Raw genomic sequence first — 17,812 nt, 5'->3', positions numbered from 1 at the left:
TCTGAGTTGTGCTGGCTGTGAGATGGTATTCCAATATAGCGTTTGTGTGTAATTTCTCAAGCAGGCAATGCAAGTGTCACTTCAAAAAGATATGCACACACTGTGATCTTAGTCCGTGAGTGCAGGTGCTTTCCTATGAAGGAAGATATGCAGCGGATGTTAGTACCCTAGTGCGTGCCGCTCCACAATGTGGGTCCCAGGTAGATGAGGGTCTACCGGCAGACTTCCCGCCACGGCTCCCAGCAGGATCGATGATTCTGTAATCTACGCGTATCGCCTGGCAAGGCTTCTTTAGGATTGCAATAGTTAAATGTACACATTTCAAATGTCAACATCAGAATGTTGAGGTCGGCTGAAATATGCAAAAAAAAACGTAGGTCGACATTTGTGACGTTTTGCTTGTCGACTTAATGTCCATTTCTCTAACGTCCTAAGTGGATGCTGGGGACTCTGTAAGGACCATGGGGATTAGCGGCTCCGCAGGAGACTGGGCACAACTATAAAGAAAGCTTTTAGACTACTGGTGTGCACTGGCTCCTCCCACTAAGACCCTCCTCCAGACTTCAGTTAGATTCTTGTGCCCGGCTGAGCTGGATGCACACTAGGGGCTCTCCTGAGCACCTAGAAAGAAAGTATATTTAGGTTTTTTATTTTCAGTGAGATCTGCTGGCAACAGACTCACTGCAGCGAGGGACTAAGGGGAGAAGAAGCGAACCTACCTAACAGGTGGTAGTTTGGGCTTCTTAGGCTACTGGACACCATTAGCTCCAGAGGGATCGACCGCAGGACCCGACCTTGGTGTTCGTTCCCGGAGCCGCGCCGCCGTCCCCCTTACAGAGCCAGAAGCAACGAAGAGGTCCGGAAAATCGGCGGCAGAAGACTTCGGTCTTCACCAAGGTAGCGCACAGCACTGCAGCTGTGCGCCATTGCTCCTCATGTACACCTCACACTTCGGTCACTGATGGGTGCAGGGCGCTGGGGGGGGGGGGCACCCTGAGGGCAATAAATAACACCTTGGCTGGCAAATATACATCATATATAGTCCTAGAGGCTATATAGATGTAAAATTACCCCTGCCAGTATTACAGAAAAAGCGGGAGAAAGTCAGCCGAAAAGGGGGCGGGGCTTCTCCCTCAGCACACTGGCGCCATTTTTCCGTCACAGTTCCGCTGGAAGGAAGCTCCCTGGCTCTCCCCTGCAGTCTGAATACTACAGAAGGGTAAAAAAGAGAGGGGGGGCACTAAATTTAGGCGCAGTATAGATATTATATATATATATATATATATATATATATATATATATATATATATATATATATAAAAAAGCAGCTATAGGGAAAACACTCATTGATAGTGGGATCCCAGTGTTATATAGCACTCTGGTGTGTGCTGGCATACTCTCTCTCTGTCTCCCCAAAGGGCTTTGTGGGGTCCTGTCCTCTGTCAGAGCATTCCCTGTGTGTTTGCGGTGTGTCGGTACGGCTGTGTCGACATGTTTGATGAGGAGGCTTATGTGGAGGCGGAGCAGATGCCTGTAAATGTGATGTCGCCCCCTGCGGGGTCGACACCTGAGTGGATGGTGCTGTGGAAGGAATTACGTGATAGTGTCGACTCCTTACATAAAAGTTTGACGACATACCAAATGTGGGACAGCCGGCTTCTCAGCCTGTGTCTGCCCAGGCGTCTCAAAAACCATCAGGGGCTCTAAAACGCCCGCTACCTCAGATGGTTGACACAGATGTCGACACGGATATTGACTCCAGTGTCGACGACGGGGAGACTAATGTAACTTCCAGTAGGGCCACACGTTACATGATTGAGGCAATGAAAAATGTGTTGCACATTTCTGATGTTACCCCCGGTACCTCAAAAAAGGGTATAATGTTTGGAGAGAAAAAACTACCAGTAGCTTTTCCTCCATCTGAAGAGTTAAATGAAGTGTGTGAAGAAGCGTGGGCTTCCCCTGATAAAAAAACTGGTAATTTCTAAGAGGTTACTAATGGCGTACCCTTTCCCGCCAGAGGATAGGTCACGCTGGGAAACATCCCCTAGGGTGGATAAAGCGCTCACACGCTTGTCAAAGAAGGTGGCACTACCGTCTCCGGATACGGCTGCCCTGAAGGAATCTGCTGATAGAAAGCAGGAGGCTATCCTGAAATCTATATATACACACACAGGTGTTATACTGAGACCGGCTATAGCTTCAGCCTGGATGTGCAGTGCTGCTGCTGCGTGGTCAGATTCCCTGTCAGAAAATATAGATACCCTAGACAGGGACACTATTTTGCTAAACATAGAGCATATAAAAGACGCACTTTTATACATGAGGGATGCACAGAGGGATATTTGCCGGCTGGCATCCAAAATTAGTGCGATGTCCATTTCTGCCAGGAGAGGGTTATGGACTCGGCAGTGGACAGGTGATGCAGATTCCAAACGACACATGGAAGTTCTGCCTTATAAGGGTGAGGAATTGTTCGGGGATGGTCTCTCGGACCTCGTTTCCACAGCAACAGCTGGGAAGTCTACATTTTTACCCCATGTTCCCTCACAACCAAAGAAAGCACCATATTATCAGGTACAGTCCTTTCGGCCCAATAGGGGCAAGCGGGTTAAAGGCGCGTCCTTTCTGCCCAGAGGCAGAGGTAGAGGGAAAAAGCTGCAGCATACAGCCAGTTCCCAGGAGCAAAAGTCCTCCCCCACTTCCTCTAAGTCCACAGCATGACGCTGGGGCTCCACAGGCGGAGCTAGGTACGGTGGGGGCCCGTCTCAAAAATTTCAGCAATCAGTGGGCTCGCTCACGGGTGGATCCCTGGATCCTTCAAGTAGTATCTCAGGGGTACAAACTGGAATTCGAGACGTCTCCCCCCCGCCGTTTCCTCAAATCTGCCTTGCCAACCACTCCCTCAGGCAGGGAGGCAGTGTTACAGGCAATTCTAAAGCTGTATTCACAACAAGTGATAGTAAAGGTGCCCCTACTTCAACAAGGAAGGGGTTACTATTCCACAATGTTTGTGGTACCGAAACCGGACGGTTCGGTGAGACCCATTTTAAATTTGAAATCCTTGAACACATATATAAAAAAATTCAAGTTCAAGATGGAATCGCTCAGGGCGTTTATTGCAAGCCTGGACGAGGGGGATTACATGGTATCGCTGGACATCAAGGATGCTTACCTACATGTCCCCATTTACCATCCTCACCAGGAGTACCTCAGGTTTGTGGTACAAGATTGTCATTACCAATTCCAGACGTTGCCGTTCGGTCTCTCCACGGCTCCGAGGGTCTTTACCAAGGTAATGGCGGAAATGATGATACTCCTTCGAAGGAAGGGAGTTTTAATTATCCCGTACTTGGACGATCTCCTGATAAAGGCGAGGTCCAGAGAGCAGTTGTTGGTAGGGGTAGCACTATCCCGGGAAGTGCTACAACAGCACGGCTGGATTCTAAACATTCCAAAGTCACAGCTGGTCCCTACGACACGCCTGCTGTTCCTAGGGATGGTTCTGGACACAGAACAGAGAAAAGTGTTTCTCCCGGAGGAAAAGGCCAAGGAGCTGTCATCTCTAGTCAGAGGCCTCCTAAAACCAAAACAGGTGTCGGTGCATCACTGCACGCGGATCCTGGGAAAAATGGTAGCTTCCTACGAAGCGATTCCATTCGGCAGGTTTCATGCAAGAACCTTTCAGTGGGACCTGTTGGACAAGTGGTCTGGATCGCATCTTCAGATGCATCGTCTGATAACCCTGTCTCCGAGGACAAGGGTGTCTCTGCTGTGGTGGCTGCAGAGTGCTCATCTTCTAGAGGGCCGCAGATTCGGCATACAGGACTGGGTCCTGGTGACCACGGATGCCAGCCTTCGAGGCTGGGGAGCAGTCACACAGGGAAGAAACTTCCAAGGACTATGGTCAAGTCAGGAGACTTCCCTGCACATAAATATTCTGGAACCAAGGGCCATTTACAATGCCCTAAGTCAGGCAAAACCCCTGCTTCAAAACCAGCCGGTACTGATCCAGTCAGACAACATCACGGCGGTCGCCCATGTAAATCGACAGGGCAGCACGAGAAGCAGAACGGCGATGGCAGAAGCCACAAGGATTCTCCGATGGGCGGAAAATCACGTGTTAGCACTGTTAGCAGTGTTCATTCCGGGAGTGGACAACTGGGAAGCAGACTTCCTCAGCAGGCACGACCTCCACCCGGGAGAGTGGGGACTTCATCCAGAAGTCTTTCAAATGATTGTAAACCAGTGGGAAAAACCACAGGTAGACATGATGGCGTCCCGCCTAAACAAAAAGCTAGAAAAATATTGCGCCAGGTCGAGAGACCCGCAGGCGATAGCTGTGGACGCTCTGGTAACACCGTGGGTGTACCGATCGGTTTATGTGTTCCCTCCTCTTCCTCTCATACCAAAGGTACTGAGGATAATAAGGAGAAGAGGAGTAAGAACTATACTCATTGTTCCAGATTGGCCAAGAAGAGCGTGGTATCCGGAAATTCAAGAAATGATGTCAGAGGACCCATGGCCTCTACCGCTCAGACAAGACCTGCTGCAGCAGGGGCCCTGTCTGTTCCAAGACTTACCGCGGCTGCGTTTAACGGCATGGCGGTTGAACACCGGATCCTGAAGGAAAAGGGCATTCCGGAGGAAGTCATTCCTACGCTGATAAAAGCTAGGAAAGAAGTAACCGCAAACCATTATCACCGCATATGGCGAAAATATGTTGCGTGGTGTGAGGCCAGGAAGGCTCCAACGGAAGAATTTCAGCTGGGCCGGTTCCTGCACTTCCTACAGTCAGGGGTGACTATGGTCCTTAAATTGGGTTCCATTAAGGTCCAGATTTCGGCTCTATCGATTTTCTTCCAGAGAGAATTGGCTTCACTACCTGAAGTTCAGACTTTTGTTAAGGGAGTGCTGCATATACAGCCCCCTTTTGTGCCTCCAGTGGCACCTTGGGATCTCAACGTGGTGTTGGATTTCCTAAAGTCACATTGGTTTGAGCCACTTAAAACCGTGGAATTGAAGTATCTCACGTGGAAAGTGGTCATGTTGTTGGCCTTGGCTTCGGCCAGGCGGGTATCAGAATTGGCGGCTTTGTCATGTAAAAGCCCTTATCTGATTTTCCATATGGATAGGGCAGAATTGAGGACTCGTCCCCAGTTTCTCCCCAAAGTGGTATCAGCTTTTCATCTGAACCAACCTATAGTGGTGCCTGCGGCTACAAATGACTTGGAGGCTGACTTGGAGGCTTCCAAGTTGTTGATTGTAGTCAGGGCCCTAAAAATTTATGTTTCCAGGACAGCTGGAGTCAGGAAGACTGACTCGCTCTTTATCCTGTATGCGCCCAACAAGTTGGGTGCACCTGCTTCTAAGCAGACTATTGCTCGCTGGATCTGTAGTACGATTCAGCTTGCACATTCTGCGGCTGGACTGCCGCATCCTAAATCAGTGAAAGCCCATTCCACGAGGAAAGTGGGCTCTTCTTGGGCGGCTGCCCGAGGGGTCTCGGCTCTTCAACTTTGCCGAGCTGCAACTTGGTCAGGGGCAAACACGTTTGCAAAATTCTACAAATTTGATACCCTGGCTGAGGAGGACCTTGAGTTCTCTCATTCGGTGCTGCAGAGTCATCCGCACTCTCCCGCCCGTTTGGGAGCTTTGGTATAATCCCCATGGTCCTTACGGAGTCCCCAGCATCCACTTAGGACGTTAGAGAAAATAAGAATTTACTCACCGGTAATTCTATTTCTCATAGTCCGTAGTGGATGCTGGGCGCCCATCCCAAGTGCGGATTGTCTGCAATACTTGTATATAGTTATTGCTTAACTAAAGGGTTATTGTTGAGTTATCTGTTGAGAGGCTCAGTTGTTTTCATGCTGTTAACTGGGTATTGTATCACGAGTTATACGGTGTGATTGGTGTGGCTGGTATGAGTCTTACCCGGGATTCAAAATCCTTCCTTATTGTGTCAGCTCTTCCGGGCACAGTATCCTAACTGAAGTCTGGAGGAGGGTCTTAGTGGGAGGAGCCAGTGCACACCAGTAGTCTAAAAGCTTTCTTTATAGTTGTGCCCAGTCTCCTGCGGAGCCGCTAATCCCCATGGTCCTTACGGAGTCCCCAGCATCCACTACGGACTACGAGAAATAGATTTACCGGTGAGTAAAATCTTATTTTTACATTCTGAATTTTTCGTACTACATACGCTCAGACCTCCCACTAAATCTAAAATGCCCCACACGCCCCCCCAGATTGAACATGTATTCCGAATGCCAGCCGACACCTCTTCTGGAGATGCTCACATTGCCCCGTTCGGCTATCCAGCTGCAGATGCGTAATGCAAAGAAGAGACGATCACATGGCAGGGCTGCCTCATTAAAGGTAACTGGCTAATGCCATCTCATGATGGCGTCAGCCCACTCATGCGAGAGCCCCAAAAAATTACTCATCTCAAATCTTTTTTATATTGTCCTCATAGAACACTAAGGGGAGGGCTGGCAGCCGGAAAGCAAGAGTCCTCTGCATTATTACCTACTAGTGACACTTAAACCTGCGGAAACTAGTTTCTGTATAATTTAATGGCAGAATTGCTTGATAATCAGGCCCCTAAATAGTATAAGATATTTCTCCTTCATCCACTAGGGGCCACTGGAGCGCAGTTACAATGGGGAAATAGTAGGCAGTAATTGGGAGCTGGCACTTTAAAATTCTAATACTGTGGCTAGCTCCTCCCCTACTATCTCCCCTCCAAGCCAGTCTTAGTTAGTGCCCGAGGGAGCTGGTTCACTTGGGTTTTAGCTGAAGAATTTTTTCTTTATTATTTTTATTTTTCTTTCTTACACACACAGACTGGCAGCTTTGCCACTGCCAGTCTGCACCGCGGGAGCTGCCGGCGGGGTCCCATCGCAGCTGCATGCGGCTCGGGATGGGCCCCGGCTGAGGGAGACACTGAGCTCTCCTGAGCTGGCCGGACACCGCTGCATGCGGCGCGTGTCGGGGCCGCTCCACCAGCAGAAGTTTCCGGCAGCATGGCAGCGGTAAGTTTACGTGGCCGGACACCGCTGCGTGCGGCGTGTGTCGGGGCCACTCCACCACACGCTGAAAAGGTGAGTGTGTGCTTTATCCTCCACCCCCCTCTTCCCCCCAGGCTCTCTACAGTGTTGGGATCACAGGGTGGCAGGAGGGCTTGAATAACTTGAGGGCAAGTGACGGGTTAATTTTTTTATTTATTTATGGAGCCCTGCTCTGTCTCCCGCCCGCCCGCTCGCCCCCCTCTCCGCTCGCCCCCCTCTCAGCTCGGATCCCCGCCAGCGCGGCTCACAGAGCCGCTACGGGGATCCGGCAAAAGGCGCTAAGCAACTTTGAATTTGGCGCCTTTGCGGAGTGGGGCGGATCTTAGTCCCGCTCTGCACCGCCGGAAGCAGCGCATGCTGGCGGCCATTCCCTTTGATGCAGCGCGGGACGGAGGAGCGCCACGGACACAGTGAGACTGTTACAGTGGGGAAGGGGGGCACTGTGGGACACCTAAATCGTCCTGCAAGCCTGTCACTGCACAGTATCGTGCAGGATAGATCGGGCTGCTGTGGCTGCATTTTTCCCTGCTTTCCCCCCTCCCTCCCCTTCTGCCTATTGCTGTTTTACTGTGGGGAAGGGTCAGAAGTGTTAGGTGCTGCCATGGCCAGTAAAGGCTCCAAGGCAACACAAAAGCAGGGTCAGATTTTATGTGAGGAGTCACAGCCATCGGCTCAGCCCTGCTCAGAACCCCAGAGCGCCCCGACATGGACAACACAACTCACAGAGGTTATGTCCCTGCTGACTGGGGAACTTAAAGCCTCTCGGGAAGATAGGGAGGCGGCCCAGTTCCGACAGCTTGTCCAGGTACCGGAGCCAGAACCTGCATGGGCTGTCTCATTGGCAAAGTCAGTGGAAGGGCTTTCTAGGGCTGTAATCCCTTCCCAAGCCCCGTCCTTTAGCCCCCCTCAACAGACTTCTAAAAAGAGATTGCTAGCCTTTGTGTTGCAGGACTTTGACGATGATATGCCTCAATTAGATGAGGCGGGGTTAGATATACAGGATGTTGATGTACAGGATACTGATGAGGATCAGGTATACGGGGACTCTGAACCAGTAGCTCAGGGTATAGAGGCTCTTATTACTGCTGTTCGCTCAGTATTACAGGTGGAGGAGACGGAGGACGCCTTACGCCCTTCAAGGTTTGGCACCAACCAATGCCTGCCGGTGACCTTTCCAGTTTCGGAGGAGCTGGATGCGCTTATAACGGCAGCCTGAAAACATCCAGACGCAAAATTTCAGGTATCAAGAAAACTGTTGTCTTCCTATCCTTTTCCCGCAGATAGCAGGACACGTTATGAGACCTCTCCGATTGTGGATCCTTCGGTATCTCATCTGTCCAAAAACACGGTCCTACCGGTTCCGGGGGAATCTACCTTAAAGAATATTTACTCTGCGGCAGGGGTATTACATCGCCCGGCGCAGGTAGGTTGTTGGGTCAACAACGAAGCTTGGGCGGAGCATTTGTCCTCTGGAATTCGTGACGAATTGCCGGCGGATCAATTGATAGAGTTGGCGGAACACATCCGTGAATCAGCCCTTTATCTTTGCGAAGCGTCCAAGGGCATAGGTATTCTCGGAGCTAGAATTTCCGCTTTAGCAATTGCGGCCCGTAGAGCTCTCTGGCTCCGGCAGTGGCAGGCGGATACGGAATCCAAAAGGGCGGCAGAAGCGTTGCCCTTTACGGGTGAGTTTCTGTTTGGTAAGGATCTGGATGCCTGGATCTCTCAGGAACAACCGCCCCAGCGTTTTTTTACCACGGGTTTGCCAGTTTCCGACGACTTATCTTCCTTCTGCTGCTCCAGCCACTCGCAGGCCCTATAGGGGTCCCTCTTTTCGATCCTTTCGTGCCCCTTCCAGGTTTCGAGGCTAGGGGTGGAGCTTCTACCTTCCGTGGTCATAGAGGTAGAGGCGGCGGCAGGGGTAGAGGTTCCGCAGCCTCAGCCTAGTCAGAGGTTAAGTCCTCTACCACTACCACCGCATGACGGGCTTCCCTCCCACCTGGGAGATCACAGGGTGGGAGCTCGTCTGTGGGATTTCAAGGAGGTCTGGATACAGTCCTGCCCAGACGCTTGGGTCCGGGATCTAATCACTTGCGGTTACGAGCTCGATTTTCAACTTCAGCTATTCGGAAGTCAGATTCCTTATTTGTTCTCTACGATGCTGCTCGCCGTGGTTGGCCGGCTTCTAAGCAGACCTTGTCTCGATGGATTCGACTGACCATCAGACAAGCTTATTTGGCAGCTTCTCGGGAACCTCCATCGAGGAGTTGCCTTACAGGCAGCGGTCCAGAAGCTTCTATCCGCAAGGGTGGTGATCCCTGTTCCTTCTCATCATCGGAAACAGGGCTATTACTTAAGCCTGTTTCCAGTACCGAAGCCGGACGGCTCGGTCAGGCAAATTCTGAACTTGAAAGATCTCAATCCGTATTTGAAGGTATTCAAGTTCAAGATGGAGTCCCTCCAGTCTGTTATTGCGGGGTTGGAAAAAAAACGAGTTTCTGGCATCCTTAGACATCAAGGATGCATACTTACATGTTCCCATTTGGCCTCCTCATCAGGCTTTTCTCCGGTTCGCAATACAGGATGCTCATTTACAGTTCCAGGCCCTTCCTTTCGGTCTCTCTTCTGCTCCCAGAGTGTTCACAAAGGTCATGGCGGTCATGATGGCCCTACTTCGGAAGCAGGGTGTGACAATTGTTCCCTAGCTGGACGATCTGCTAATAAAAGCAAGCTCAGCAGAACGGTTACTTCAGAATATCCGGATGACACAGGACCTTCTGATTCGACACGGGTGGATCCTGAATTTCCCGAAGTCTCACTTATGCCCCTCACAACGGCTGTTGTTTCTGGGGATGATTCTCGACACGGTCCGTCAGAGGGTTTTCCTTCCGCAGGACAAGATCCTGTCTCTCCAGACACTGGTAAGGTCGGTTCTTCGACACCGTCGGGTGTCAGTGTATCTGTGCATTTTCCTTCTGGGAAAGATGGTAGCAGCGTTTGAAGCTCTTCCGTACGGTCGCTTCCACTCTCGACCGTTTCAGCTGTGTCTTCTACATCAGTGGTCAGGATCTCATCTGTTCCTTCATCAGCGGGTGACGCTATCTCCAAAGGCACGGTCGTCGCTGCTCTGGTGGCTCCAGTCGACACATCTGTTGGAAGGAAGACGGTTCGGTATATGGGATTGGACTCTCCTCACCACGGACGCGAGGCTGGGGGGCAGTGACCCTGGAACATCGGTTTCAGGGGCGCTGGTCAATCCACGAATCCGCTCTCCCCATAAACATTTTCGAACTAAGGGCGGTGTACAATGCCCTGCTTCAGGCACATCACCTACTGCGCGGTCGAGCGGTCAGAGTTCAGTCCGACAACGCCACGACGGTAGCGTACATCAACCGTCAGGGCGGCACTCGCGGCGATGAGGGAGGTCACCAACATCCTTCTCTGGGCGGAGAAGTATGCTCTGTCCTTCTCGGCGATATTCATTCCGGGAGTGGACAATTGGGAAGCCGATTATCTAAGTCGACAGGACATGCACCTGGGAGAGTGGTCACTACATCCCCAGGTGTTTTGGCAACTGGTACGCCGGTGGGGAAAACCACAGATCGACCTCATGGCGTCCTGCCGGAACCATCAGTTGCCTCTATATTACTCTTGTACAAGGGACCCGGCGGCGGCGGGCGTGGATGCCCTCACGGCTCCTTGGAATTTCCTGTTCGTTTACCTCTTTCCTCCTTTCCCGCTGTTGCCGAGGGTTCTGCAACGCATCGAGAGAAGACGCTCTGGTCCTCCTGGTGGCTCCGGATTGGCCACGCAGGGTTTGGCACTCCACCCTACACCTGTTGTCAGTGGCCGAGCCTTATCCAGACTTACGCAGGCTTCGTTTGACGGCGTGGCTGTTGAGAAAGCCATCTTGAAAAGGAAGGGGATTCCTCGTACAGTTATCCCTACTATGCTTCGGGCTAGAAAGTCAGTCACATCTTCTCACTACTACCGCATTTGGAAGGCTTATGTAGCCTGGTGTGAACGTCGAGAATTTTCTCCTTCCGTGTTTAGCTTAGCCCGTCTTCTCCGTTTTTTTGCAGGTGGGTTTTTCAGCAGGCCTAAGACTGGGTTCACTAAAGGTGCAGGTCTCTGCTCTTTCGGTTTTCTTCCAGAAAAAGTTAGCCTTGCTGCCTGAGGTTCAGACTTTCTTTCAAGGGGTTCTTCGAATACAACCTCCCTTCCGCCCTCCGACAGCGCCATGGGACCTCAGTCTGGTCCTTTTTTTTCTGCAGTCTTCATTGTTTGAGCCCCTGGAATCAGTGGAGATAAAATATCTCACCTGGAAGGTGGTTCTTCTCCTGGCGCTGGCTTCAGCTAGACGGGTGTCAGAACTTGGGGCTCTCTCTTGTAGGTCTCCTTACCTGGTGTTTCATGCGGATAGGGCCGAGCTTCGTACTCGTATGTCTTTTCTACCTAAGGTGGTGTCTGATTTTCACATCAATCAGCCACTTGTGGTCCCGGCCCTCTCGGGGGACTCTCCGGATTCGAGATCATTGGACGTTGTCAGGACACTCAAGATCTATGTGGATAGGCGCACTCCACGCGCTCTGTGGGACCTTCGTGGGCGGCTGCCCGTGGGGTTTCCATGACTACTTTATGTCGGGCGGCTACTTGGTCGGGCCGTCATACGTTTGTCAAATTCTACAAGTTTGACACTTTTGCGGCCTCTGCATCTCAGTTTGGCCGAGCGGTTTTACAAGACTCTCAGCGCTCTCCCACCCGTTTTGGGAGCTCTGGGACGTCCCCATTGTAACTGCGCTCCAGTGGCCCCTAGTGGATGAAGGAGAAATCAGGATTTTGGTACTTACCGATAAATCCCTTTCTCCGATTCCACAGGGGCCACTGCACGCCCACCCAGCGCTGTTTCCTCCTTGTTTTTTGCTTAACGGTTTGCAGATCAATATGACTGCTTGTTGAGTTCAGGTTAGCCTGTTTTTTGTTAGGTTCTGTTCCAGGTTTGGTTTGTGTTATCCTGGTTTACAGGGCGTCATTAACCTCCTCTACATTAAGGTTTGTTTATTACAGCTCTCCTCTGGCACAGTTTTACGTAGACTGGCTTGGAGGGGAGATAGTAGGGGAGGAGCTAGCCACAGTATTAGAATTTTAAAGTGCCAGCTCCCAATTACTGCCTACTATTTCCCCATTGTAACTGCGCTCCAGTGTCCCCTGTGGAATCGGAGAAAAGGATTTATCGGTAAGTACCAAAATCCTGATTTTAGTTTTCCATGATCGGCGATTATTAAGTCTGGTATGCCTAATCCTAATGTGTTCTGTACTAAGGGGGAGATTTATCAATGCTTGGCGAGAGAGAGATAAAATACCAACCAATCATCTATCATTTTTCAAATGCAGCCTATAATAAGACAGAAGCTGATTGGTTAATGCTTTTCACTCTCCAAGCTGAGATAAATCTCCCCCAAAGGAATCTATTCATGAAGCAGTGAAAAGAGCGGAGACGTGATCCTGTGGAGAAGTTGCCCATGGCAACCAATCCGCTGTTATGTATAGTTTTATGGAATGCACTTTATAAATGTAACCTCAACACTGATTGGTTGCCATGGGCAACTTCTCCACTGGATCACTCCTCCACACATTTCACTGCTTCACGAATAGACTGCTAAGTGAGAAATGACCATGTGGCTAGTGATTGGGTGAAGTGATGGAAAGCACACGTGTCAGCTTCAACCTTCTCATTGTCTTAAAGTATTCTGCGATTTTATTTCCTATTATGGGGCCTTATGCTTCATCCCCGCTTTTTGTCCATTAATAGTTAATGTGGTCTCCCTCCTAATTGTTCAACTTTAGAATTCCATAACCCAGGCCATTAGCTTTGCCAGAATGGGTTGAGGTTTAGTAGTTTTTCTCTTACGTCCTAGTGGATACTGGGGATCTGTACTTTAGTACCATGGGGTATAGATCGGGTCCACTGGAGCCTGGCACTTTAAAAACCTTTAGTGCGCGCTGGCTCCTCCCCTCTATGCCCCTCCTGCCAGACTCAGTTTAGAAAATGTGCCCAAGGAGCCGGGGTGCAGTTCTTTGGAGCTCCAGAGAGTTTCCTTTAATTTTTGTTTTAGTTTATTGTTTTGAAGTAGTCCTGGCTGGCAACCTGGCTACCTGCTTCGTGGGACTTAGAGGAGGGACCGAACCAACCTCTTGAGGGTTAATGGTTCGTAATCCCAGCTGACAGGACACTCAGCTCCTGAGGTGCTGATCACACATCGTTAGTATGTATGCCCATGCCAGCAGCAAGCCGCCACCCTCTTAACAGATGCCGAAGATCAAGGTGCAGTGAGTGTTAACACGGGGTCCCGGTTAGCGGGTCCCTGGTGCAGTTTTGGTGGCATGTCACACGGCAGTCACGGGCCATGAGCTGCAGTGCCTGCCGAGGACTAAACTGGCTCAGGGCTCATTCCCCGCAATGCTCACTGCCCCTTAGGGCGTGTCTGTGCTGTTATCTTTATGCCAGTATAATAAGGTGAGGCACCGTGCGCCATTGCAAGAGGCAGGGCTTCCTGGAGCTGGACCAAAGGCGGGAAGGCGCCATTTCCTGCTGCTGCGGATCATCAAGGCTGCATGCACGCTGCTCCTCCATGGACCCACGCGGTTACAGACTCTGTACTGGTACCAGGGGGTCATAGCAGGGTGGGAGCATGCCAGCAGTAGCACTGCTGCACTTCTATCAGGTTATACACATAATTCTCACACTGTGCTGCTGTGTTTCTGTGTGCTGGTCTCTGCTCCTCAGTGTCACTCCAGGGGATCTCTAAGGTCTGTGTGGAGGAGTTTGTAAGTGAGCTGCACTGTATTACAGTTGTGGAAAGATGTCTGTTGACATGGTTATGTGTGCTGATTGTAGCTCTACCCCGTCCTCTGGGGTCACTCATGTGTGAACAGTGGGGGTAATTCCAAGTTGATCGCAGCAGGATTTTTGATAGCAATTGGGCAAAACCATGTGCACTGCAGGTGAGGTAGATATAACATGTGCAGAGAGAGTTAGATTTGGGTGAGTTATTTTGTTTCTGTGCAGGGTAAATACTGGCTGCTTTATTTTTACACTGCAAATTAGATTGTAGATTGAACACACCCCACCCAAATCTAACTCTCTCTGCACATGTTATATCTGCCTCCCCTGCAGTGCACATGGTTTTGCCCAATTGCTAACAAAAATCCTGCTGCGATCAACTTGGAATTACCCCCAGTGTTCCTTATTTCCACAGGGACACAGTTCACAGGCACCTGACTGGTTGGATACTTTTAAAAGCATGATTCAGAATGTAAATTCAGAATTAGCTGCAGCTAAAAAGGAGAGACAGGTGTTAAAGCAGTCTATTGACTGTATGGCAAAAGCAGCAGATACCAGAAAGGCTTCTCAGCCCCCTTTGTTGGTTTCAGAACCAGATGAGGAGTTGTACTTTAATGTTAGACCAAAGACCTCAGCAGCCTTTCCTGTGTCAAAAGAGTTAAACTCCCTGGCCAGGGAAGCATAGTTAAACCCTGATAAGAAATTTAAAATTCGTCAGAGGTTTTTAGCTACCTTTCCCCTCCCCACTAAGGACAGGAAGGTATGTGAAAAAGCCCTGTCAGTCTATACGTCTATGTCCAGACTATCTAAGAGGCCCTACACACTGGGCGATATTACTGAAAGATATGAACGATCTCGTTCATTAATGAACAAGATACCATTCATATCTTTCAGTGTGGAGGCTGCAACAGTGAACGATGCGCGGCCCCGCACTCGTTCATCGTTGGTGCCCTGTCGCTTGTGCATGCAGGCCAATATGAACGATCTTGTCCATATTTGCATGCAGTGCTATGGAGATGGGTGACGGGGGGAGTTGCCAGTGCCAGGTGCTATATCCCTAAAAGAGCCGGCTGACTAAAATTGAGACCACTCTCAAGGCAATATATACGGCAGCAGGTGTAGCACAGCTCCCCACAATTGTTTGTGGGTGGATTTCCAGGGCGGTAGTCAAGTGGTCTGATACTGTTATTGATGGTTTAGACTCTCTGACCTGGCAGGAGGTCATTACTCTGCTGCATCATATACTGGATGCTGCAAATTTTATGAGCGAGGCTATAAAGGATAAATGGCCGCACTACTGCTATGGCTGTTTCGGCACGCAGAGCTTTGTGGTTACGTCAATGGTCAGCGGATGCTGATTCCAAAAAGGGTGTAGAAAGTCTACCTATTTGGGGTTGGCTGCGCCACCTGCTAGATGTTCTTACACAGACCTTGCAGTCCTTTTGTGTGGCAAGGTTCAGAGGCAGGGGCCGAGGGGTCTCCACCACTCCCAGAGGATTTCGTGGTAAGTCCCGTAAACCCGCAACTGATGCCTCCCTGGACCAGACCACCGGATCCCCTGCCGCTAAGCCTTCCGCGTGACGGTTGGCCCCAGCAGCAAGACTACTTTCATGTGGGTGCTCGCCTTCAACACTTCGCCCATGTGTGGGCGAAGTCCTGCCAGGATCCTTGGGTGAGGGACCTCATTTCCCAGGGATACTGGCTGTAATTCCAAGCTACTACTCCTCACAGATTTTTAAAATCAGGCTTGCCAGTTTTACCAGCAGCAAAAGTTACCTTGCAAAGGGCTATTCAAAAACTTTTGTGGACAGGGGTGGTTGTTCCAGTCCCTCCTTTGTTACGCAACATGAGTTTTTACTCCAGTCTTTTTGTTGTTCCAAAACCAGACGGTTCGGTGCAACCCATCTTGAACCTGAAATCTCTAAACCTGTATCTACGGGTGTTCAAATCAAAATGGAATCTCTGCGGGCAGTGGTGTCCGGTCTGGAAGAGGGGGGGGGAGTTCCTGGTATCACTAGATGTCAAGGATGCCTATCTACAGATTCCCATATGGCCCCCTCATCAGGTTTACCTCAGGTTCGCCATACTGGATGACCATCTCCAGTTTCAGACCTTGCACCTTGGCCTGTCCACAGCTCCGAGCTTCTTCACCAAGGTCATGGCGGAAATGATGCTGCAACTGTACATGATGGGAGTAGACATAGTCCCCTACTTGGATGATCTCCTGATAAAGGCTATGTCCAGGGAGCGTCGGCTGCACAGCATCGATCTGATGACTCGCCTACTTACGGATCATGAGTGGATCCTAAATTTTCAGAAATCTCATCTGGAACCGACCCAATGTCTTCAGTTCCTGGGAATGATACTGGATACGGTGTCTCAAAAGGTGTTTCTTCCGATGGACAAGGCCTTGGCTATCCAGGCTATGGTCCGCTCAGTGCTCCGTCCTCGCAAGGTATCCATACATCTTTGCATCCAATTGCTGGGCAAGATGGTGGTTGCTTATGAGGCAATACAATACGGCAGATTTCATGCCCGGCCATTTCAGCTGGATCTGCTAGACAAATGGTCGGGGTCTCACCTTCATTTGCATAAGGAAGTGACCTTATCTCCGAAAGCCCGGATTTCTCTATTATGGTGGCTTCAAGTTTCTCACCTGCTAGATGGCAGGAATTTCAATATCCACTCGTGGATTCTCCTGACAACGGATGCCAGCCTCCGAGGTTGGGGGGGTGTTACCCAAGGGGCCCAGTTCCAGGGAATATGGTCAAGTCAGGAATCTGCTCTGCCAATCAACATCCTGGAACTCAGGGCAATTTACAGTGCTCTTCTGCAAGCTTCCCATCTCCTGAAGGATTGGGCGATCCAGGTTCAACCGGACAACGCCACGGCGTTGGCGTACATAAACCGTCAAGGAGGAACGAGAAGCAGAGCGGCAATGTGAGAAGTGTCAAAAATACTCCTCTGGGCGGAGGCCAACACAAGGGCCATCTCAGCCATATTCATTCCAGGAGTGGACAACTGGGAAGCAGACTTCCTCAGCAGGCACGACCTCCATCCGGGGGAATGGGGCCTACATCCCCAGGTTTTTAACAGTTAATTCACCGGTGTGGCTGTCCGTAGATAGAGCTGATGGCTTCTTGTTTCAACAAGAAGCTATGCCGTTACTGTTCCAGAACGAGGGATCCGCAGGCTGTAGCAGTGGATGCGCTGACGACACCTTGGATGTACCAGTTTGTGTACCTGTTCCCTCCTCTACCGCTAATCTGAAGGGTTCTAAAAAGACTAAGAAGGGAAAGCGTTGGCTTGGCCGAGCATGGAGTAGAAAGCTAGGAGTTAGAGCTCCGTATATCCTGCCTTTTATATCCTGCTTTCCCCGCTAGTGGCTACCAATAACCCGGCTCAGACGTTGTGGCTTTTGACCCTGCTCACATTGAGGGGTCTGTGGGACGGTGTTTCTGCTCTGGGAAGCCGCTGGACGCATCGCGGCCTACACCGCTCGGCATCACTCCTTCCGCCCGGCGCCATCTTGGGAATCAGCGGCGGAGTCCGGAGCCGCGCTGGGACGGGGCTCCCTCCACTCGCACCATCTGCTGTTTTCGGCTGAACCGGAGATCGCTGTGTGCCCCTGTCTCCTTTCACCTTGCGTTTGGCGGACTGCAGGCCCCTCTGTGGCGGTGATAGCTGCTGGCGGTGCGGGGGTACATCTGCCTACACGGGCCGTCTCTCCTCACATCCCCTGCCTTTCTGCGCTGCTGATCGGAGCCTCCCAGCCTGCATTACTCTGCCTGCAGGGCTGCCTTGATACCTACAACTACCCTGCTCTACCCACACTGCTGGGTGACGTTTCCATATCTACACTACTCTCTGAGAGGGTCCACTCAAAAGCCTGCTGTTGATT

This window comes from Pseudophryne corroboree, chromosome 6 (genome assembly GCF_028390025.1).
Source record: "Pseudophryne corroboree isolate aPseCor3 chromosome 6, aPseCor3.hap2, whole genome shotgun sequence".
NCBI lineage: Eukaryota > Metazoa > Chordata > Amphibia > Anura > Myobatrachidae > Pseudophryne > Pseudophryne corroboree.
The sequence above is the reverse complement of the archived record's forward strand: the minus strand, read 5'-3'. Positions refer to the sequence as shown.